The sequence below is a fragment of the Centrocercus urophasianus genome, unplaced genomic scaffold (assembly GCF_019232065.1).
Source record: "Centrocercus urophasianus isolate 14NV4802_14NV808 unplaced genomic scaffold, USGS_Curo_1.0 seq_14, whole genome shotgun sequence".
Lineage (NCBI taxonomy): Eukaryota > Metazoa > Chordata > Aves > Galliformes > Phasianidae > Centrocercus > Centrocercus urophasianus.
Genome location: NW_024884586.1, coordinates 26684028 through 26707895, shown reverse-complemented (window position 1 = coordinate 26707895; position 23868 = coordinate 26684028).

Below are 23868 nucleotides of genomic sequence, written 5' to 3'. Positions count from 1 at the left end.
CAGCAATATATATTCATAAAACTACAAAGTACCTAAAAATAAATAAGAAAAATTGAATGGGGAAAGGAAAATCAGTGATGGAAATAAAAAAAAAAAATCCCACAAACCTTAGAATCATGCACATGTATATAAACATATTCTTAGCATTTCAGGTTTCACAAAGAGGTTTTTCAGAGCAAGTTAATGAATTGAAAAGCTCTTGGATCACTCAAGTTCAGTCCTCGGACGCATCTCTTCCAGGAGCCGTGCCTCCGGGAGCGGTGACCCTGCCCTGCTCGGCCCTGCGGAGCTGCCTACGCGCGCGGTGCCACTGCAGTTTGCATTGCGGCCACGAGATGGAGCCACGAGCCCTTGTACCGCGCTGCGCATCTGCTCGGCCCGGCCCGGGGGGCTCTAGCTGCCCTTCCTACTCCGCGATTCCAAAATTCAGGCGTTGACAAGACAAAAAATACAGTCCTTGGTTGAATGATATTTTGCTACTATGTAGCTCAGGCACTGTGCGGACCATGCCAACAAGTACCCGGAGAGGCGGGAGGCAGCAGGCGCCGGGCTTAACGCGAGGGGTGCGGAGCTGAGCAACGCAGTGCTGCCGTTGGAGGGGCTGGAGGTGCGTGCACCTCCACGGAACTGAGACAGCTTTGCTTCTATCTGTTGGTCCTTACTGGGATAAATGCAAACTTCAAACCGTTCAGTTTCAAAGGTTTCTCTCAATTCAGCCCTGCTCAAATCTGAAGTGGGTGTTTTCGTCAGAGGATGGCTGTCTGCGAGTGAGGCTGGCAGGGAGAGTGATGCTCCCAGGCCTGGTGGCTCAGATGGAGCAGCTGGCAGTATGTGGTTGGTTTCTGTGCTGTGCTGTATCACATTCTATAAACTCATGGAAATGAATCCTTGATGATGATGGCTAGGTAATGATCAATACAGGTGAAACTTCAGAGCCCAGTTCCTGACTTAGTGTTCCTGTATCAAGAAAGCTCACTGTCAGGCGTATTTCCTCATCTTGTACCCTCGCACTGATCTCTTGCCTGTATGGTCTGTCTCAGCACACATACAGCTCAGAATATGGGTTGTCTGCATAATAATACATCTGCACAGTATGTGCAAAATGCGTGGCACGCTTACTTGCTTTTAGATCGTAAAGCATTCAGTGTTTGTGATAAGTATGTCCAGTAGGCAAAACTAGATTAAAATTATTGGTTTTATGTGTTGGGCTCCATAGTGGACTCTAATTACATTCTTCGAACATGAAATTTGAGGAATGTGAATTTAACAAAGGATTTCAGATGGCAGTTTCAGTTTTGTTTTATATGGCCTAGACAGCAAGCTGTCAGAACAAATTCTGGAAACTGGATGAGTGCTTATGTAATGCTTCAGGACCTGGTGTCAGAGATGGAAATGTCACTTTGAGTGGTTTATATACTCAGTAGTACCTGGAAGTGGTACTTCTGGAGGATGACTGCTTGAGGATGAATGCTGGCAAAAGTATTGTGAGGACCCCTTCTGTGTTCCCATTTTTTCTAGAAGTTCTTGGCTTTTTTTTAGAAGATGCGACTTCTCAAAATGAGCTTAAGGTAATTCTCCGTGGAGCTGCTTGGAAGATTAAAGTGATGCCTATTATTATATGAGTGCTTGTACTACATTAAGGGAAATACAGCTGAGATATTTTGTTCTTTTCTACTTAAGCAGGATGTAAGAACTTTGAGAAATAATGCTTGAAAAAACGCATTTCCCTCCCATTCTCTTTCTCTCAAGGGATCATTCCTTTGGCATACAGCCAATTCATTTCCTTTAGAGCCAAATCATTTATTCTGAATAAACATTTTTGTCCTGTATGTATATGTATACTCCTACATATCCACACATGCAATTTTTATAATCTAGAAAAGAAGCTAAAAGAACTTATGCAGACATCTGAGAGTGGGAGGCATTGATTATTAAATGAAGCAATTGAGTCCAGAGTACAAGTAATTGTGTAGAAACATCCATTTTTATAAGAGTTGGATGACACACTGAGCTTGGCTCATGAAAAACATTCTAAAGTCATTTATTTTCTCTCTTTAAAAGATGAATACTTGTTTCAAAGTTCTGCTGGTAGTAGGAGGTCTGTTCTACCCTGGATCCACCACGATGAGGAGATTGACTGTCGGTTGTTGCTCAGCCAGCAGCAGAATAAAGGAGACTTGGTAGAAGTGGGTTTGCTTCAGAGATTTACAGAAGTCTGATTTTTTTTTATATGCTTCTTTATGAGTGCATGTACATTATACTATTTGTAAGCAGTGAACAATTTTATAGGGAAGACTTTAATCAGTGATGTGCCACCTCAAGAAAAGGTATTTTTGTTTCATTGTTATAATAATCTTTGTATTTGCTGGAACAAGACTTCAGCCATCCTAAATTCCCAGGAGTCAATCTAGGCCCTATCCTTGTGTATAGGCTCCTGCTCTGGGGGAGGGGGTGGTGGTAGTGGTCTTTCCCTGTTGTTGCTGTAGGGTCAGCCTCAGTCCCCAGTTTCCTTCTTTAAAAATGGCCTTCAAGCTGCCTTCCAACAGCAGGTGAACTCACCCTGCTGGAGCATGCTTGTTGTGTTTGAGCACTGGTACTCTGAACCAAAAGTAAGAAAACCTAGGCACCCCCTGGGAAGGCTTAATCTGCAAATAACGTTACTTCAAACCTCAATAGTGAAGATCAAGCCTTTTTTTGTGTGTGTTACAACTTAGAATTTATTTATTTATAATCGTTTTTCTTAGACTTAATATGAAAATCGTTGATTTAAAAAAAAAAAAAAGGAAAGCCTTCTGTTCTTTTTTTGACTACTAATTTTAAGTAGCACTTCAGTGTCTAACAAGGGGATTGCTTTATGTTAATTATTTTTTGATGTGAGCATAATCATGTACAAAATTGGCTTTCATGCACAGTCTTCCATGTGAGTTTCTTTCTGAAATCTGAACCTTAGCAGGGAACAAAATAAATCATTACAATCTTCAGAGTTATTATGATCTGATTGTCATAGAACAAAATATCTTGTCATCTCCTCCTGTGTGGCTCTTCCCTATAAGTGTTGCTTTGCATCATTTATTCTGTTATACTTCATTGATTATGTTGCTTCAAAATTGTTATTTATCCAGCCTCACAGTCATTTGAACAAGAAAAGGTAAATATTATGGGCTAAGATCTATTTTAGATTCTTATAAACAAAGCCCTTAAAGCTGTAATTCTAAACTCAAACATTTGGTTACACTGATGACCTCTGGAACAAAATAGATCTAGTTTCTGAATCAAGAAAGAGGAATAAAGTTGAATCTTAAAAATATATCCACCAAAAGCTGCAGTTCTGACTACCCAGATCTGGAGGAAACTTAGTGAACTGAATTTGTTCTCTCAATTGTATTAGTTTTGACACATATCCAAAGAGATATTTAGCCAATAGTTGGAGATTATACGTCTGTCAGCTAAATCAAAGATTCAGAGGCTAAATCTACCATTTGGAGGAACATGTAGATCCATCTAGATGCTGATAAACAGTTTTCTTACAAATGCCTTTAAACTGTACATAATTGTTCCTAGTGGTAGCTTTCAGAAAATTATTATTAGAAGGATGGAAGAAATGTTTTATGCAGTGATCTTAAAATTGCATTACAGGGTTTTTAAGTAATTTGTGCCAGGAGCATCTCTTTGGAGATTATATAGGAAAAAGACATTTTACAAGAGAAGAAAGTCATGATTTAAAAAAAAAAAAAAAAAAAAAAAAAAAAGTAGACACCCCCATTCTTTTGTAAATTCAATGCAGGTCATAATGCTTAGCTTTACTGCATTGTTATTCTTTGTGTATTTTCTCATTTCAAATCTGTTAAGAGCTGACAAGAGAAGCAAGAGCTGTACCTGCGTGTGTTATTTAGACAGTATGCGCGCACACATGTATATATGCTTGCATGTATGTATGTGTATACATATTTAAGTGGATGCTTTTCAGTTCAGTAATATGAAATACGACAGGAATTGTAAACTTACAGGTAATTTACAGCTATTATAATTCTGGTTAATATATTCTGAAACAATTTTTTTCTGGCACAGATGGCAACATCATAACTTCAGATCTCATTTCTAACCATTGCTGGCTGTTCTTGGGTGTGGGAAGAGGTGATAATTAGGCAAAACTAGCTGTTCACAACATCTTCTTGGAGCTTTGTTGTTATTGATGATAAAAATGGCTTTGGAATAAATTGAAGGTTTTCATTGCAAAATGCCTGTTTTTGTCAGGGCATTTTTAAAAGTAATCTGTACACACAATTATATAGTTGATATTTTCAGTACTTATATACAAAGGCTACTCCAAAAGTAATGCCTCCTATTTTGGCATCCATTGACATTCATCAATGCTTGCTGCATGTTTATGGGGACCAAACAGTGGATGTGAGTGCAGAGAGGTGGTAGATGGTGTGTTTCAGTAGTGGCAAGAGTGGGTCATTTCTGCTTGTGTGGGGAGTTGACAACTTTAAGCCGAGTCATAAATATTAGGCACATCTTGCTATGAGTGCAAGCAGGTATTTGTCTTTGCAGTATGTATAATTCATTTTGCCCTTTCCAGAAAAGGGGAACAAGGCTAGTGAGGGTATTGGAGCAAAAGCTTAATGAGAAGGGGCTGAGAAAACTGGGATTGTTTAGTCTGGAGAAGATTCAGGGGAGACGTTATTGCCCTCTCCAACTACCTGAAAGGATGTTATGGTGAGGTGGGGGTTGGCCTCTCCTCCCACATTAGTGATAGAACAAAAAGAGATGACCTCAAGTTGCAACAGATAATGGTCAATTTGGATATTAGGGAAAACATATTCTGGTAGGTGGACAGTTGAACTAGAGGATATTAGAGGTCTTTTCAACCTTTTCAAGATTTTATGATTCTGTGATTTCCCATGCTTCCAAAATCAATTTTAGCTAGTAGAACTTTGTTACTTCTGTTTTTTTTTTTTTTTTTTTGTTTTGTTTTGTTTGATTTTGAATGGGGTAAGGATCTGTTATGCAGGAGAGGGTACAAACACATAGGGAGACCAAAAAGGATCATAGGTGGAATAAAATAGGATGGTGGATTTATCTTGCCAGATGTTGGAAATGTCAAATATACTGTTGTGAATACTTCTACTTCAGTAGATTCCTCTTGTCCACAGTATTTGCTCTTAATTTCCCAAATCTTATCATCTCCTCAGCGACTTTGCGGCATCCTTCCCTGTCACTTTGCCTGACAAATTAATTGGTGGCTGTTGGTGTGTGTTTTAAGGTATACCTATCCTCTACATTCTCATTGATCTCGTGTTGGAAGGAGAAAGGAGAATAGTTCTGAAAGAATTTGGGTCTGGGAACATCAGGAATATTGGCTAATACTTTTCCAAATGCTTTTGTAATAGCATGAAAGTGTCCAAAAGATCTTATTTATAGCTAACATAAACAAAAGGATTTGAAAATGAAAAGCAACTCCAGCATACTCACAATCAATTCTTGTGTAGATTCAGTAGCCTAAACCTTTGGACATTCAGCTTTGTATTTGATGGTGTCCTTAGCATCTACATTCTGTGTATGTAATCCAGGGTACTTATGACCCTGTTTTTCAAGGTTTTTGAACTCTGTGTAAAAATATCGAACTTCAAAATGCTTGCTGTTATCAATATTTCCATAAAGGCTGAAGATTTAAAGGAGTGATTTTCCACACCAGCTAGCAGTTGAAATATTTTATGATGTTTACCACACATTTTTTTCCTGTCCCATTTTACATGTGTTTTTCTATTTCAGTTCACTCAGTGGCCCAGTCTTCCTGTTTTTGCTGGCCTCCTCACTCAAGTCTGCCTTGAGTTCTTCCCTCTGGTAAGCTTCTGTGAAATTCCTCTTGTAGCCTGTCACTGCCCTGGCAGTGTGATCAGCTGCCATTTGCTCTTGCTGATGTTGCTTCTTTAATTGGTCGAGCATTCTGCATGCTCCCATTAGAGCTGCTGCAGGTTGTTTTTGGTGGGTGCAACGAGTGGGATGAAATCGCTAACATCTCTGGAGGCAAAGACCATTTTATCTGAGCAGCAGCTTCTGTTTCTAAACCCACAGGATACATATAAGTAGGATTTTTTTCATCATGTCAGTAGGGTTTTTCCATTCTTAGCCTGTGCAATTCTGATGATTGTTTGTAAGTGTTAGAGCTGGACTGATTCTGCATGCTGATGTATCAAACTCTCAAATTTTCACTAATATGCAACCCACTTTTGCTGGTTCTGTGCTGGGTTTGTCAGCTGGTTGGCTTTGATTTAGGCAGCTCAAGTTCTAGGGCATTTTCATGCATACAGCTTAAAATGCAGCAGGACTCCTTTACAAGCAAGATGCTTTGTTGTGAAGCTCTCTATATCAAAGCAGCTCTTGGGTCTCTCACTGTAGACCTAAAAGAATCTGCAACACACAAAGGATATTCCTGTGTAGGTCTTGGCAATCTGCAAAAAAGAATGATGCAAATGAATTATTCAATGATTAAAAAAAAAAAAGGTGTTATGACTATGCTGGAGTGATTAGAAATGTTGTGTCCTGAAAGCTAAACTTAGGACTTTTAGGACTGCACACATTTCTCAGGAATCCAACATTCTCTGATTCTCTGTAGCTTCATCCTGTTATTTATCAGACACACTCATTTGCAATAACACGTAGGCATATTTCACCTATAACTTGAAAGGGCATCAAAATTTGCTTATGTGGCCAATACTGAGCTGGTAATATTGTGGTCACATTTTTTCCCCTCCCCAAATTATTATTTGAAGAAGTTAGAACTTAATGTCCAGAATCAGTTTCAACGAATTTCCCAACAGAAGGAGTTAGAAAAACAAATGCTTTTAAATAGTCAAAATATTTGCTGACATTTCTAAAGTTAGCAAATTGTAGTGTTTTTTATTAAATCACATTTTTTTTCGTGAATTTAGATTAAAAAGATTAAAAGAGAAAATTTAACTAAAATACAGTGATTTCTACCTAGAAAATACTATTTATGTGCATTGATAATCAGTTCAAGCAAACACTGAAGTTTTTATTGGCATTCTGTTCATGGCAGTCAAAATGTTCAAAGAGATTGTCTCTGCTATTCATCTGTACAAACATCATTTCACTGCAGTGTTCACAGACTGATATGTCAGCCCTCCTGCTCGTAGCAGACAAGGTTCACTGGCACACATTCGGCATGGTGGTCCTTCTGTGCTCCCTTCTACAGTGGTTGCATGGTAGCGTGAAAATTTTGCTAAAAGTATTTCACATAGACAGGATATGGCAGTCAGAGTTATTCGGACAATATGCAGATTGAGCTCTTGGCCTCTTCAGTGAAACTGCTAGCAGAGTGTTAGTTGATGGAGTTTGCTCTGGTGTATTGTGAGAAGTTGATGTGTACTAATGGACAAACGGGACTGTGGCCAAAGTAGAATGCATGGGAGCTGGCAGAAGTCCTTGGTCACTTACCAATATTAAGAAGTTTCAGACTAGTTCTGAGTTCATTACTAACCTCCTTGACCATGTTTCTTGCTTTCTGAAAGTTTCAGACCAAAGAGCTTCTCAGCATAAGAGCAGTGTCTTTTCATTAGATCTGTTTGATTTATTGGCTGACTTTGGAATCTGCCAAAGCCATGGCCCTGAGCACCTGTCAAGCCTCTTGGGCTTTCTCAGGACATGAGATGTGAATGTTTGCTTTCCCTAAGCAGTTTTGCTCTTAGCAGTCCTCTGACCTTATTTATTTAAGCTTTCTCTGAGTCCTCTCGAAAGTTTCTAGATTTTCAGATGTGGTTAGACTGCAGTATTTCCAGTGAATTGATGCTGATTAACAAAGAATATACGATCTTATCCTTTTCTCCTTTAGACTCTGTTCTTACATACAAATGCTTGTCCTCTTCAGTTCAGCATTTTTCTAAACAGATTTTGTGTTAATTTGCCCTCCCATTTCTCATTGTGAAGAACTTTTGAGGAAAACCCCAGTTTTTTTTAATGTATGTGATTAAAATTCTAAGCTGCTTTCCAATCTGTTATTTCTGCAGCAAGGATTAATAAGAAAATAGAAGATATTTGCTACCAACTCAGAATGTCACTCAGGAGAAGGAGTTTTGAACTTGTGATCAGCATCAGACCCCAGCTTCCTGCAAGTGATGTGGGAGCTGCTGCTGCTACACAAATTTTGCTGCTGCATGAGTGGGAGGAGATGAAACTTCTGCCATTTCTATGGCATCATTCAGCAAGGTGTAAATGAAGTATGAAATAAAAACTCTCAGCCCACTCAGTGCACAGACAGAAAGAAGACCGTGCTTTATACTTGCTGCTGTGATGAGATATTTGCTGTAATATTAGCCTTACGTAGTACCAGAATGTTTCCTAAGTTTTAATCCTAAGTCAGAAGAAAAAATGATTTCTTATAGGTTTCCTCCTTTTTCTCTCTTTCCACCAGTGTACTACTGCATGTCAAAGCTGGTGATGCTGTGCAGAGCAGGAATGAGGTAAAAAGGCTGACAAGAAGATCCTTTTCTCGAAGAAATTCTAACTGAATCAGTAGGCATATTTTGCAGTGAACTTCAGAGTAAAATGATAAAACACCACACACCGAATGCAGCTCCAGATATAAAAACATTTGTTGTCTTCATTTTATTGAGCTCAGCCAGGTGATTTGGAGGGAAAGAGCCATAGGTGGTAATGTATCTGTGCTGTTTAAATTCATTAGCACCAAGGAGTCTGTTTGTGTTGCTAGGTAGCTTATTTGGTACAGTAACAATCTTTGGATGGAAATGCTTTTCAGCCCTGGATTTGCCCCTAGGTCTTGCTGTGATAGCTTAACAAATTGCTATCTACAACTTTGTGAGATCCCATTCATTGTTTTTAAGCCATAAACCAGTGCGTGACAGCCTTCTTTTTATTTTGCTGAAAGTGTTGAGCTTCTGAAGCCTCTGAGCTATATTCTATGCTGGTGTAAATAATGTAACTTCACTGATGACAATAAAATGGAGCCAGTTTATGCCAGCTGAAACTCAGTCCCTTCAGAAGCAAGTCAGCCCCTAATCTCTGTGCCATTCACACAGAGGCATATATTTCTGTGTGTTTTTTTTAATCCTCACATGTCCTTTTGTAGAACTAAGTGATCTGTGCTGCAGACGGTGTTGAGGGAGAGAAAGAAATGAGATGGATGCTGATTTGAAATGCTGGGCCCTCCCTTGTTGTGCCAAAAGCTTCTGTGTTGCAGTATTGTTATTTCTCCGTGTTCTACTCTTTTCTTTATATTCCCATCTAAGAAAAACATGGGGATAAAGCCAGCAAACACTGGTGTAGTAGTATAGAAGTGTATATACTGCAGTAATGGGACCTGCAGTGTAGGTTGGTAGGTGACATCTCAAAGCCTAATGGTAGCTGGGGGGGCATTCAGTACCACCACTATAGGAGAAGCACAAACAGAAACAGCTGCAGGGCAGTGACCGGAACCTGCATGGTTCCTGGGCTGCTGCACAAAGGAAAGGTCATGTAGGAAGGGACACATGGGGTTGGACTTGTGTGCAGATTGGGGTCCCTGCTGATTACACTGACTACCACAATGGTGTGGACTTATACCAGTGATGAGCTTTCTGCTGGACTGTGCAGGAGGTAAAGAGATGCACTTCACCTTGCACTGCATTCAGAGTGAATCAGCCTGTAGATCAGAGATCTTTGGAAAGGCAGGATAAATTCTGGTAGGAGAGGTTTATATAAATGCCATTCTGATTAAAAAAGGGAGCATAAAGGTAAGAAATTACGACCTGCTCCATCCTGCAGCGCTTGCTGGTGATAACGTGCCTATAGGGAAGGCTTTGTGATAAGAAATGAAAACAGCAAGATTCAAAGAAAGCGAGACACTTTTGTAATGGCCTGAAGGAAATTGGGTCATTAAAGCAGTCTTCAACTTTTCTTAGGGGCATGGGGAGGACCAGAATAGTGTTCATGCAGTGTTTGTATTAAGTCTTAAGAAGGCCAATCACCCTTTTGGTACACAGAAGTGAATGTCATCCACCTGGAAAAAAGTCTGCAACACAATTGAATGAGCAGAAGATTGGAGGGACATTTGGAAACAGGGCTGCAGAGGTCTTGTGTTGCTTGGTGGAGCTATACATGTTCCCTAATGCAATTTATTACTTAATTTGTTGGGCAATTGTTGGAGAGTGAATTTTCTCTATTTCTGTCCTTTGATAAACTCTGAATAGAAGAAAGTTTCCTCATTGTTACAAATTGACAGGTGGTGAAAATAAGACTTGCATTGCTGCAAATGAAAGTCAGATACAGGATCAGTGTGTTAGGTGGGTTAAAAAAAAATCTAATTCAGTCTAATCAGAGGCTAGGTGCCACAATAGAAATTGCTTCCTCTAGAGTAAAAATGTCTGTGAAAGCATATTTTAAAGATACCTCACGTGGGATGAATATAGAGCAGGACTTAGATTTGTTCTGTCTGCATCTGTTTGATCACAAAGATAATGCACTGAAATATGCAAGTCCTGGTCAGATGTACCTTTATGAAATAAAGCTACATTGCTTTTGTGAGCGAGTTCTAAAACCGTATATATTTTGCATAAATTGAGCCCATGATGACCTTACTCTTTATTTATGGATTCTAATTGCTAACTTAAAAAAGCAAGAGATATATATTCACTATTAATTTATAGCTAACTGTTTTACTTCAGAATTATCTGTGAAATTATTACATAGAAATTAAATTCTAAGTATACCTTTTAATTACTAGTGAAAAACAGGGTTCTGATTTATTCTAGGGAACAGTGGATAAACAGCAGAAATTGGTAGAAACCTTTTAAAACTGAATTTTATAATATTTATTGTTATTTTTACAGTATATAAAAAATTACATATATTTGTTTTTTGAGGAAATAAAACAGGTGGTAGGAACAAAACTGAACACAGAAGATTCTGGATCATTTAAGCAGTGCACTGCCAGGTAGCAAATGCAGCTTAATGTAGAAAAATGTTAAACAATTCATCTGGGAGGAAGGAATCAGTCTGAGGAATATGTACTAAATACGCAGCCATCCAGCATACTGATTAGGAAAGAGATGGTATAGTGATGGAATGAAAACTGAAAACCCAAATTCCAGTGCACTGCATTAAGAATTTTGAACGATATGTTAGGAAGAGAAGGCAGCACAGCCATAATGGAGTGTGGATTGAAATTTCTTTTAGAACAGGATTATAGATTTTTTTCACATTTTTTTTCCTCAGAAGTTGAAAAATAAGGACGCTCACGGCATTTTTTATTTTGAAACATTCTATTTAACTTTCGTAAGGAGACAACCACTTCTAGAGAGTATGCTCTCCTCAGATACTGCTTTGCAAACAAAGAGCAAGCCAGAAATTCTGGGTTGTGCAGATGCATGTCTGCACATAAGATGCAGGTATCGATGGTATCTATGAAACTGCAGTGTGATGCTGAGTGCTGAGTTGCTAACTGCCTCACATCTGAATTAATGACCAGAGTGATTTCGGGTTTTCGATTCTTGCAGCCTGCCCTGCAGCTCCTCTGCAGAGAGCAGCGCTGAGCAGAAGGGCGGCTGGGTGGTGGGGCTGTGTGATCTGCTTGCAGGAACCTTGGAGTCAGGAGTTGCTCTTGCATACAGTGTGTTTCCAGACCCAGCTAGTTACTGCTAAAGCTGCAGAGAAAAGTGCTGCTGTGTGTGTATAGCCATTCACATGTTCTCCCTTGTTCAGATTCTTTTCAAGACAAATATTTTTTTTTGTGTGTGATTCCACTGTAGCCACCTTTATGTACGAGGCGCTGTATTCTATTTAAATGCTTTTGTGATGTCTCAAGACTCTTTTCTACTGTTCTAGAGAACTGACAGCTGGAAAAGCACAGTGCACAAAGATAGTATATCTGTGTGAGGCTCTGTGAGACTGCAGGGAGGGAGGCAGGTCGTTGCACCCTTCTCAGCTTCTGCCTGGTCTCTGAGAAATGCCATGAGGCTCACTGCTATGGGTGACTTCGGTGTTGCTGTGCTCTCTGCCTGACTGGCAAGAAGCCCTGTGTGAAGCTGGTAGGACGGAGTGCGTGCCTGTGTCTGCTGCGGCTGTTCGCAGTGCGGTTTTTTGCACTGTCCTCATTTGCATGGGCAATTTAATCTCTGAGGCACGGAGCAGGAATCCTCGCCTTTGTCAGCATTGTGTGAAAGACACCGTGCCCAATTGAAGAGTTAGCTGATCAGTTGTGAGCGAGGATATCTCATGCTGGAGTGTGATGGATGCTATGAGGATTTGTATGCATTACTGCCTGAGGATGGGAACACCACAGCACGGAGTGATCATGCTGCACTGCACAGGACACCAGCTGCCAAAAGCTCTGCAGTGGGGAGAAATACTGGGGGGATGTGGAAATGTGCAAAGTGTCTGCACTCTGCTGTATGTCAAAGGCTGCCTGTACAGTGCTGCTCCCCAGTGCTTACAGCTGTCTGATACAAGCCCACTGTCCTCCCACTCAGTCACGTTTTGGAGGACTGTATGATGTCCATGCACGTGTCAGAATCTCTACAGCGTTATTCCACTGTCATGTATCCCCAACTTTTAAATAACAGAACTTTGCCACCTACCATCTAATGTACCAAGACACAGCTAGACAAAATAGATGACCAAACAGTCTTGCTTCATTTCCAAATATTTTTTTTTTTTTTAATGCTAATCTGTGCTTTCAGCGTGCTTATTGAATGAACTGAAGAGAAATATTTTCTTCAAATAAAGCTGCTGCAGAGATCCTCGCTGAAATCCCCTTTGCCTGACTTAAGGTGTAGGCCAGTGACCAGCAGATGGCAATCTGCGCCTGTCACAGAACGCGGAGTTTTAATGCAGGAGCTCTTGTGTACAACTTCCCTTGCTTATTACAGTTTACTTGAAGGGCAAAAAGACCTGGAAATCGTGGGAAGCCTTTGTTAGGCTCAGAATGTCAGAATTTGGAAAAGCACAGCTGAAGTTCTGCTTCGTGCAAATCTCTGCTAGCAGGATCTGTGAGAAGCAAGCTAACCTAATGGCATGAATTTGCACTACTCTTTTTCATTTTTAAGCACAGGACAGATAATTACTTCACATCATTGTGATTTTGCTTCTATGTGCTGATAATTTTTTAATACGGTCTTTAGGAAAAAAGAAAATGTCTGTTTTTCCTGCACCCCACGTTCTTCCCCTAGCGCTTAAAATGGAATGCAATAATGTGATCTTCAGCTGACTTAAAAAGAAGTCAAGACACAAAAAAGTATTTTTCCTGCTATAGTGACAAATCTGCCGTGCTAGAGTAATGTGTCCAAGCAACACAGAGAGAGTCTAGTTTAGCATTTGAATTGGAATACAGATGGCATTAAGACTATTGCCGAGCAATTTTGATACACGTTTTTTTTATTGCCGAAGGGAAGATTAATGCTACTAATTTCAGTTATGTGAAAACTGTGAGCTGATAAAGGACCTGGATGCTTTTTAAAGCAAATATTAATAGCAGAAAGAGGAATATTCCTATGCTGTGGTGGAAATAATTGTGTAAGTAATCTCACATACTGCTTTAAATGAGTTTGCATCATTTTTGTGCAGTATCATACTGCAGGCATTTGATCATCTGTAACTTCATGATGGAATGATGAAAAGGAAGGCTGAATTAATATCCTGGATATGCTGACACTGTTAGCAATATAAGAAGCTTTTGTTGGGAATATAAGATTTTCTGTACTACTGTTAAATGTGATTCTTGCACTGCTGTCCATCTGGTAGCCTCTAATAGTGTATTGCAGTCCTGATGCACTCTGTATGCTGGATGCCAGCTGAGTAGCACAGACATACTTTTATGACTAGCATTCATTAAGGAGAGAAATGTAAAGTGGTTCAGTGCATTATGCTACAGGATAAAATAATGGGGAAACTACTGTGCTAGCTATGCAAAACCTGAATGTTTGGGAGATAGCCAGTGCTTTCAATGTGGAGCAGCAGACCCGGAGGTTCATGTCAGCATGCAGTTCAAGGTGGCTAAAGTAAGGGGACGTGGCTTAATGTGAGTACTGAGGCCAATACAGGTTCTTGCACTTTGTTTTACCCTGTTGAAATACTGTTTATCTGATGATAAGGATGTGGTATTAACTGTAAAAGATAGCATGGAAAGATTTTATGGGAAAGCTTGGCTACAGGCACTACAAAATGTATAGCCTGTTCCAGAATACAGGTACTCCTTCATTTTACAGTCCACTTTTCTGTATATGAGAAAACAAAAGGGGGAGGAATCCAAGCGGTGCCCATAGCAACAGTATGCTTCGAGTGAATGGTAAGTGATGGAAATACCTTAGCGGAAGAAAACAACACTTACTTTTGGTGAGATGAAATGAGACAAGATAAGCATGTCTTGTGGGTAGAAGGGACTGATTTATAAGGAAAAATTAGAAAAACAAAATTTCTATAAATGGTAATTTCTACAAGTGGAAGAATGCACGCAAATATATTTTGGGACATTGAGGCTCAATTACAAATACAACAGAAATTGCTGGAACTGATTTTCGTGACAGAAAGGACTATCTTTTGCAATAGCATTACATAAGGAAAGCTTAGATTAAAATCTCCTTTGCTGCAAAAACATTTGTATTGTAAAACAACTTCCAAAGAAAATAATACTTTCACTGCTTGAAACAGTTAAAAGTTCATTAAATAATAGAGAGAGGGAATGTATAAGCATATTCCATCTCTAGTATGTGTGGTTAAAAGACAAAAACAACAACTGTACAAGTGCTTTATAAAATTTTTTTTTGTTGTTCAGGGTGGGCTGAATGTGTACTTAAAGTACAGTGGCAGAGGGGCAGAGGTGTTTTCAGGGCCTACATTAGAATCCTGTTCAGGTGCCTGCATAGCACCTTAGTTGCACACATTCTTGATGGAAGACAGGGTACATCTTGTGGGTGATGTGGGCTGTCCCCATATATGGTATACCTATGTTTAATTGCAGTGTTCACAATCACTCTCTAGAACTTGTACTCCTTTGAAGTCTAAGTTATAGGTAGCACTTCATTGTTTCGGAAATTATACATTATACGTGCTTTTGAAGCATTTGAACTTGTCTTCCAAGATAGTCACTCCCAAGATAGGCTCTTATTTTTTCATAATTAGTAAGTGAGACTAAATTAATAATTCTCTTTTTCTGCAGTTGGGTGATTTTGCACCATGCTGTGTTCATGAAAATGACTACAATAGATGCAAAGATTACAAAAAAAAAAAAAAATCTACAAAAGAACAAACAAACAAAAAAATCACAAACATTTGTCTTATTTTCTTCTAAAATTGTGAATCTTTTTAAGCTAGTGATTTGTGTACTTTTTTTCACCTCTGTTTAGCAGGGACAGAGAGCTCCAGGGCTCCCATACTGGTCTCAGTGCTGTAAAGTCTCTGGACTTTACAGCTGCAAGGGTTTCCATCAGCTGTCCTTGTTTCCGGATTTTTGAAATAATACCAAAATGAAGCTTCTCTTTTCTGACAAAGAGCTTGGGATGGCACTGCATATCTCTCTGGTACACTAATCACTTTTGGATTTCAACACACAGTGATAAGAATTTGCCCAGCAGGATAAAAGTAGTCCATGGATTGTTTCATTCCATCAGCCCTGTCATGCATGCTGTGACATAAATGTTACCAGTGCACGTTTGTGGGGATTTTCTTTGCTAGAACATTTGGTCCAGAACAAAGTACTTCCAACCACATTTTCACTGACATTTGTGGAAGAATTCTCAGTTCCTCATGTTTTGATATAAAAAACATATTTTATGGGATTTCCATTCAGTTACTGATATTTTGGTGCAGCAAAATAAGCTAAGCTGGTTAGGAGTCATTGTGTTACTGCCAAATTTACTAAAGCTTAAATATCCACTGAAAGGAGAATGAAAAGATTTTAATGAAATATATAGAGAGGAAAATAGCTACCATCCAACTTCAGTAGTGTTGGAATAGTGTGCCTGGATTTTAAAATTTATATGTAGTTGGTGTTTATGCAGGAAGAAGTTATTCTGAATTTCTACTCCCTTGCCCACAGAGACCTATTATAATCAACAGCACTCTCAGAACCAAACACATCATCCTCAAAGAAAAGAGTCATATCTATAGGCTTGCTACCATGCTTTCACCTCTTGTTCTTTCTTTGTTGATCTGCAGGTCAATGTTGCATCAAAAAGTTGCTGGATATGTATTTTACATGCACAATTTCTTTGTTCTTTTTATTAACAGTAAGCTCAGTTTTGGCCATCTCCATGTCTGTATTTCTTATAGGACTGCAGTGGGGCCTCCAATGCTAGTTTCTGCCCCATTTTTTTTTTATCATCCCATGCATGTACTCCTCTGCTCCTAATTCTATGTCTTCAGTCCTAAGGAATTTATTCACATATCATTGTGTTTTCTATGCTGCTTTATTATGACAGTTTTGTAAAATCTGTGGTGATACCACATGAAGCTAAATAGAAGTATATCAAATTGCCCATAGACACCTCAACAATTAAAGAGATGGCTGTTTCTGCTAAACAAAGTGAAATAAATCTGCAAGCAGGTCAAGGAAGTTGCAGGAAGGCAGAGCAGACTTCACAAACTTCAGTCCTGAGGCTTGGCAAATTCAGTAGATAGCTTATGGCATCCTACTAGCAGTGATAATAGTGCATTACAAAGCTGCATGGCTCTAGGTGGCACTGAGCAGATTCCTTACACTGATATCCCCTAATGTTGAGCTGTAATGTTCTGTGTTAGATTTATTTAAAGCAATTTTCAGACAAAAGAGTACACAGCTGATGACCTGATAGACTCAAAACTTAAAAAATACAGGAAATAAGGTCATGGCAGTATGACAATGACAAAAGATGTCTTCACACAATGCGTTCACACTCCAAAGGAGAACTGGCTGGTGTTTTCCTGTTCACTGGTCAGGAAGAGACCTCCACAGCAGGTGTGTGAGGCAAAATTCATGACCATTCAATCATGGGAAAATACCAAAAAAAGTTGGAATTTTCCAGTTGGGAAAATAAGGATCAGCTGCAATTACCTGTAATTCTGTGTGGTTTAATAAACAATGGATATTCACATGTATTGTTATGAATAAGATGCTTCCTGTTCTGACCTGGCAGAATTTTTGATATTTAATTATGTCCTCAAACTCTATTCCTTATGATCTGCTTACTTGCTGTCAGCTCAGGGTTTGTAGGGAAGGATGATGAGACTGCATGTTACCTTTGCAATGTGGGAAAAGGAAGCTGCAGTGGCAATCAAGAAGGGGACTCACAGCTCTAAAAGCTACGATCTTGTCTGTGCTGGAACAGGGGAACCTTAGTTCTGATGCTTTTTCCCAGCACAACTCTTTATTTTAAACTGATTTTATTCTTTGACCTCTGATTGGTATGCTAAACATTACATTGCTGAAACATGCATTCTGTTTTCCTCTTATTAACACCGTAATACATTGTTTTTATCTGTTTTTTCTTTCTTTCTTTTTTTTTTTTGGCACATCTTCAGTAACAAGCGGTCCATGTTGTCACAAAGGTAAACTGCATTACCTAGAAACTGAGGTTTTCTGTGGGAAGGTGAGAAAGGCCAGATTGGATGGGGCCCTGGGAAGCCTGGTCTAGTGTTAAATGGGGAGGTTGGTGGCCCTGCATGTGGCAGGGAGCTTGGACATTCATGATCCTTGAGGTCCCTTCCAAGGCTGGCCATTCTGTGATTCTGTATAAATGAGCAGTTTTTTAAAGACTGGCATCTCACAGAAGACTGAATTTACAAGATAAAGTATTCTATCCCACTATGCATAGCTCCTTGTAACCTTAAAGAAGTTTTGTTGTATCACACTGATAAAGAGACAGACTTTTACTGGCAGTCAGGTAAAAGTGAAACATCAAACTAGCTGCCTCCTAGCAGTTTTTCCTACCTGCTGTGGGCAGAGGTACATGAAGAAGTAGAAAATAATTTGAGTACGCCAGTCTGCTCAATCAGAGGGTATACTGGCTATATTTTGTCCTACTGCGTTGCAGGTTATGCAAAGAGAAGCACATGCAATTTCCTCAGGCTAAAATCCATCAGTTTAATTCTTTTTTCTTTTTTCTTTTTTTTTCCTCAGAGGAAAGGGTAGCAGCAATTGGTAGGAGCAATACAGGAAGCAAACTAAGAAGAAGCTGTAGCATGTAGAGAACAGTTTTTACTAAACATTGATAGGCTTGAAAACAAGCCTTTAAAAAGTGTTTTTATACATGAGATTATCCTGCTAAAAAGTGTTCATTGGCATGAGGCTTACTAAATATTTCCTCTGCTTCATATGTAAACCAAAGGTAAAATGATGTCCCTTGGACCTCAGACGACAACAAAATGACAAAGGTTCACAACACTTAAAAAAGGACAGGATTATTTTACATTGCATCAGTATTTTTCAGGATGAAGGAAAATATTAAGGTGTAGATTACGTGTGTATGTGTATGTGTATCTATCTGTATATCTCAGCAAACATACTTGCGTTTTTTGGCAATTAAATACTTTTTCAAGGGGATGGGATAAAGCCAGAAAACTTTGCAGCAAGCAGCCCCCAGGGAATTCTTTGTTAAGCGGTTTTTTCTCTTAGGGAATTCCTCCACCGAAGTGCTTTCTTTTCTCAGTGAGTTCCTCTCCGAAGTACTTAGTTTAGTGGGAGGCTTTTATACCCAGCTTCTCAGTTTCTTTTCTTTTTTTTTTTTTCTTCTCTTTTATTGTGATGCACCTGGCCCTATAGATAAGCCAGCAGGGAGTGGTGCCTTTGTTGCATATTGCCTTTTGCACTAGTCAGCTCCTTCAATACCCTCAGTATCCTTCAGTCCTTCAGTACCCTCCTCCACCCCCCCTTCGGAAAAAGACTGCTTGTCTCGCTTCTGCTTATCTTTACAATCATAAGCAGAAGTGTTGCAGCACTGTGTCACCCACCGCTTGCCCCTAGATAATTTGCACTTGCCAATTTTATCACCAAAAAGGCCTCATGAAATGACATTTGAGCCAAGGAAAAAAAGAAAAGGAATTCAGAATATAGTCTTTCATACTCATTGCAGCCTTCCAGTTCTTGAGGAGAGCTTATAAACAAGATAGACCAACTTTTTATATGGTCTGATGAACTAAAAGTGGGGAACTTTAAGTTAGATTTTAGGAAGGAATTCTGTACTTAGACAATGTTGAGACAATGGTACAGGTTGCCTAAGGAAGTTGTGAATGCCCCATCCATGGGGGTGTTTTAAGACTGAGTTGGATGGGGTCCTAGGAAGCCCAGTCTGCTGGTTGGAAACCCACTTCATAGCAGGGGAGCTGGAATTAGATGAACTTATTGGTCCTTTCCAGCTTAAACCACTCGAGATTCTAGGATTCTATGATCTGTTCTTATCTTTGTATTTTGCAGTATTAACTCACATCATACTCTCTAACCTCTTAATGTAACCATCTTTTGACTTTTTAGTTCTGTGTTGGCAAAATTGTGTAACGTAGCTACTTTTAGCTTAAATTAAAGGAGGAAATAGATATGGAAAAGAGTGCAAAAGGTTGCAATTTAAAAGCTTAGAAGTTCAGGCTTAGGATGTTGTTGTAGATATTTGCTTTTATTTAGTAATACCAAAGTTATAAGATTGTTTAAAAACATAAGGATAGTACTGTGAATAAATTATGTCCAAACATTTTTTTTTTGGTACAGAAATCCACCTGGGATCTCTGAACTGATTGAGGATTTTTGGAAAATCATGTTAGTCTTTAAAAATTGTATAGATATGACAAGGTACGTTGGCATGAGAAAACTCTGGTGTAAGGGAGAATTGCCTTTTTTTTTTTTTTTTTTTTTTTTCTTAGTTCTTAGGACATATTTGAATTCTATGTTATTGGTAGTGTTGACTTAGAAATATACAAAAATATGTATTACGCTATCTTTTCCATGAAGAAAGGGGAAGGATGGAGATGAGGAGAGCTGGGGATCACTGAAAACACACATCTAGAGATCTAGTGTTAAGAATATTAAAATAATAAGCCTCTTTGAATTGCCATCTTTGGATAGTGAGATATACAGTCTTAAGGCCAAAAGGGTATTATGATTATCTTTTAATCTGACCTTATGAGTGAAACAGATCTTCAAACTTCATCCAATGATTCCTCAGTGCTGTGAATTATTCTTTCCAGCTTTATAAATTAATTTCTTCCCTTCATTCATAAGCCTTGGGAATATTTACAGATTTTGATTTTGCCCTTCCCTGCTTACTGCTTTCTTTGCTTTTCAACAGTATAAAAAATGAGTTTTCATATCATTTTATTCTCCTGTCTTTATGTTATCCATAAGAGGTTTTCACTGGATTCATGAAAGAAATGAGACTGCTTTTTTTTAGTTCAGGAAATATATTTCTTTTCCTCTGTTTAAAATATTAAAATAGGTAATGCAGTATAAATGCTCATTTTTATAATCTAAAGCAGTTACAGACAAAGAAAAATTACAGCATTCAAAATGAGTGAAGAGATTATTTGTTTCCTCAGAAGTAATGTGTCAATGATGCGAAATTTTACATAATACTAATTTATTCATATCCAGCAAATCTCAAAGGAGCAATGAAAAGACATGTATAATAATTACATGACCTCCTCTTTGAAAAAAAAAAAAAAAAAGAGCAATTATCCAGCAGCAGTAAAGAAAAATGCAGGATTACAGTTTTAATAAGTCTCTGATCTAATCAAGACCTCACAAAAATTTCAGTTTGAATTCAACATGCACAATTGTGTTGGGAATTATTTTTGTTGTGAGTTTTCTTTCCTAACACTTTGCAAATTTATAATAAATATTATTCTGAATTCCTATTGCAAACTCCGTAGTTATATGAAACTTAGTTTTCATTATCCTGTACTCTCTACACTCAATTTGTCTTTGAGAGTAGAAGCTCTCTGGGACACAAGACAAGTCTTTATAGCCAAAGATAGGCTATAAAGTGTCTAGTACACTCTGTATATGAATTTAAATGCAATTTCTTGAGATGGGGATGTTATGGTCTGTACAGCTTTTGCCAGATCCTACTCATTTTCAGTGAGTTAAAACAGAGATATGGCTTGCCTAAGGCTTTCTGCTGCTGACGGTTCTAATCCATATGTTCAAGCAACAGAATCTTTGTATTTTTATGAATTTGAATGATATTTTTCATTTCTATAATATTCATAATAAATTATAATCTAAGTTAGAAATTAGTTATTACAATAAATTCTTATACTACTTTATAATCTTCTCTGCAAGAGACTGCAGAAGCATGGCATTTCTGTAAGTAAATGTGTTTGTTTTTGTTTTGAGTGCAGACATATGCCCATAGTGTGTCCTTGGAGATAATACTGTGTGACATAGTGAGGAAATGAATAAAATGTGCTGTTTTTTCCCCAAAAGACAAATGCATACGTTTATTAAGAAGTAGGCTCAGAAGTTTATATTTTAGTTATCCAGGGAACTGTTGTACTTATTATTTTCTATCTGATGCAAACACAAGGACAATTTTGTCAAAAGTGCCACAACAGAAATGATCTGAAATTATCAACTTACCTTGATCCCCTGTTTTGCTCCAATTTATAGGAGGAAGAGGAGGTTCTTTTTAATATATACCCAATGTGAGATTAAGAAACAATGGTTCAAATGTTGGTCCGGCCAGTTTATTACAGATCTTAATCATGGAGATGAGAAAGATGAGGACGGACGCTATAATGAATCAGGGTAATGGGCATGGAAAGGAGGGTGATAGAAAGGATAGGAAAGAAGATAGGAAGAATGGCATTATCCCCCAGTCCCTATAGCAAGCTGGAGTTATTTGGTCACAGGCTAGATCTTCTGCCAGTAAACAGTCCTGAGCACTATCTTCCGAAGGCAAACAGCTATAATTGTCCACACAGTGATGTTGATTGCCACATGACAACATGACAACACCCATCACTCATCTCCTAGACAAGTCAGTGTATCACAAGAAATACCTCAGAAGCAAGCTTTGAGCCAAAAAAAAAAAGGATTTATACATCCCCATGTTGGAAAGCTAGATGAAACACAGCTGAAATTAAGGACATGGTAACACATTTTGTTGATATGTTTGGTTTGAGTAGCCTCCACATATGTCACAGGCCCATAAAAACAAGATAATCTATCATTACTTTATTCTTATAACTTACCTATTCTTCATACATTTCTTTTCAACAATAAATATTTTATTTCTGTCAGAAGTGTGCTCTTGTACAAACAGTGTACTTAATTTGGTTTTCTTCTTTTTGCCTTCCCACATGCACTTTTTACTGTGCTACCAGAAATTAGTAAAAAGTGGTCTGGAGAAGGAGGCAATAGAACAATCAAGTCTTGTGCAGCAGGTGATTGAACATGCAATGAAAATCTGGAACAGGGCAGAATGAAGGTTGTGGTGTTTGGTTTGTGGTTGTACTCATTTATTTCTGCTCCATTTTGAAAATAACAAACCTTGACCTTACTGCAGCTCGATATATTAGATGCAATGCAGGATTACATTTCTGTTCTGAAAGATAATGTTGCTGGTGTCCCTGGATGGCATGCCCACAGTAAGAATACCGTGATGAGATCAGCTAAGGCTGATATGCAGTTGGTGGTTTCCAAACAGTTCAGTGCTGAAGCCTCTGAAGGATTCAGAAGTCTCAGAGTTGTTCTTTGAGGTTCTGCTAGCAGACAATGAAACATGAGGTAGAGGAAGGAAAAAAAATGATGCTTTGGATCTGATGGAATGAAGTTGGCTATTCTTTTTCCCAAAAGTGTTCTTTCATTTTCTGGGACATGCAGTGCATTCTGAGGATTGCACTCTGAGAATCATATGGAGTTTAACTTCATAACAGATGCCACTTTGAGCCTACTGCTCGTAGTAGGAATATTAGGTAAGCTGGAAGGAGTGTGGGCACTGAAAGTGGAATAGGGCAAAAGAGGGAAATTGAGGATGAAAAAAAATTCAGTGACTTTAACCTGTGGAGATTAGAATGTGTTAAATAGTTGAGGATCAGGGGACTAGGGGAAATGGAGAGAAGGGAGTTCATTAAAGTCTTGATTGGTTTGCATGTGAAAGGCTGGAAAAGATTTTGTAATTTGTCACCTGTTACTTGCAACATTTGTCATTGCTTGGCAAATTATTTAGAATACTATGAAGTGTTTGCAGTGTTCTCAAATTGCAGTCACAAGCCCTTTTTTTTTTTTTTTTTATCCTTTTGCAGTCATGTGCATTCCTAGTGAAAGTTCATTAGAGCAAAAATACAGTTGTTTGTACCTTTCAGTAAGAGCCATTCAGTAAATGCCTGATAAGCATTTGCTACTTCTTTTGTTCATTTTGTAAAGCTCCTCAAATTTGCTGACTTGACATTTTTGTGCATTCATAAATTGCAATGGGATCTATGCTTATCAGTACATTTCTAAGACATTTGAGTCATATTGTATGCTACTTATAACTTGCCATGTGCATTTAGTTTTTGTAAGCACAGACAAATTTTTCATCAGTATGTAATACAGACCTAGTCTTCTGAACAACAACAACAAAAAAAAGCATTTGTAAATTTTACATTTTTGGCTGGCACCCAGGCTAACAGCTTAAAGTAACAAAAAGAGGTTTAATATATTTGAAATTTATATTGTCATAGATACAATTGCATAATTTGCTAGCCATTTCTGCATAATGATGCTATAATTCCTGTTGTTAAAATCTGCTGCTGAATTTAGTCATCATTATAACTAAATTCTCCTGCAGACTATAGCAGCAGGAAACACTGGAACAATGTATTAATCACAACAAATTAAATTAGCAAATAGTTTCCAAGATTGTGAGACAGTTGAGATAGAAAAGATGCAGCACAGTGAACCACTTTTAG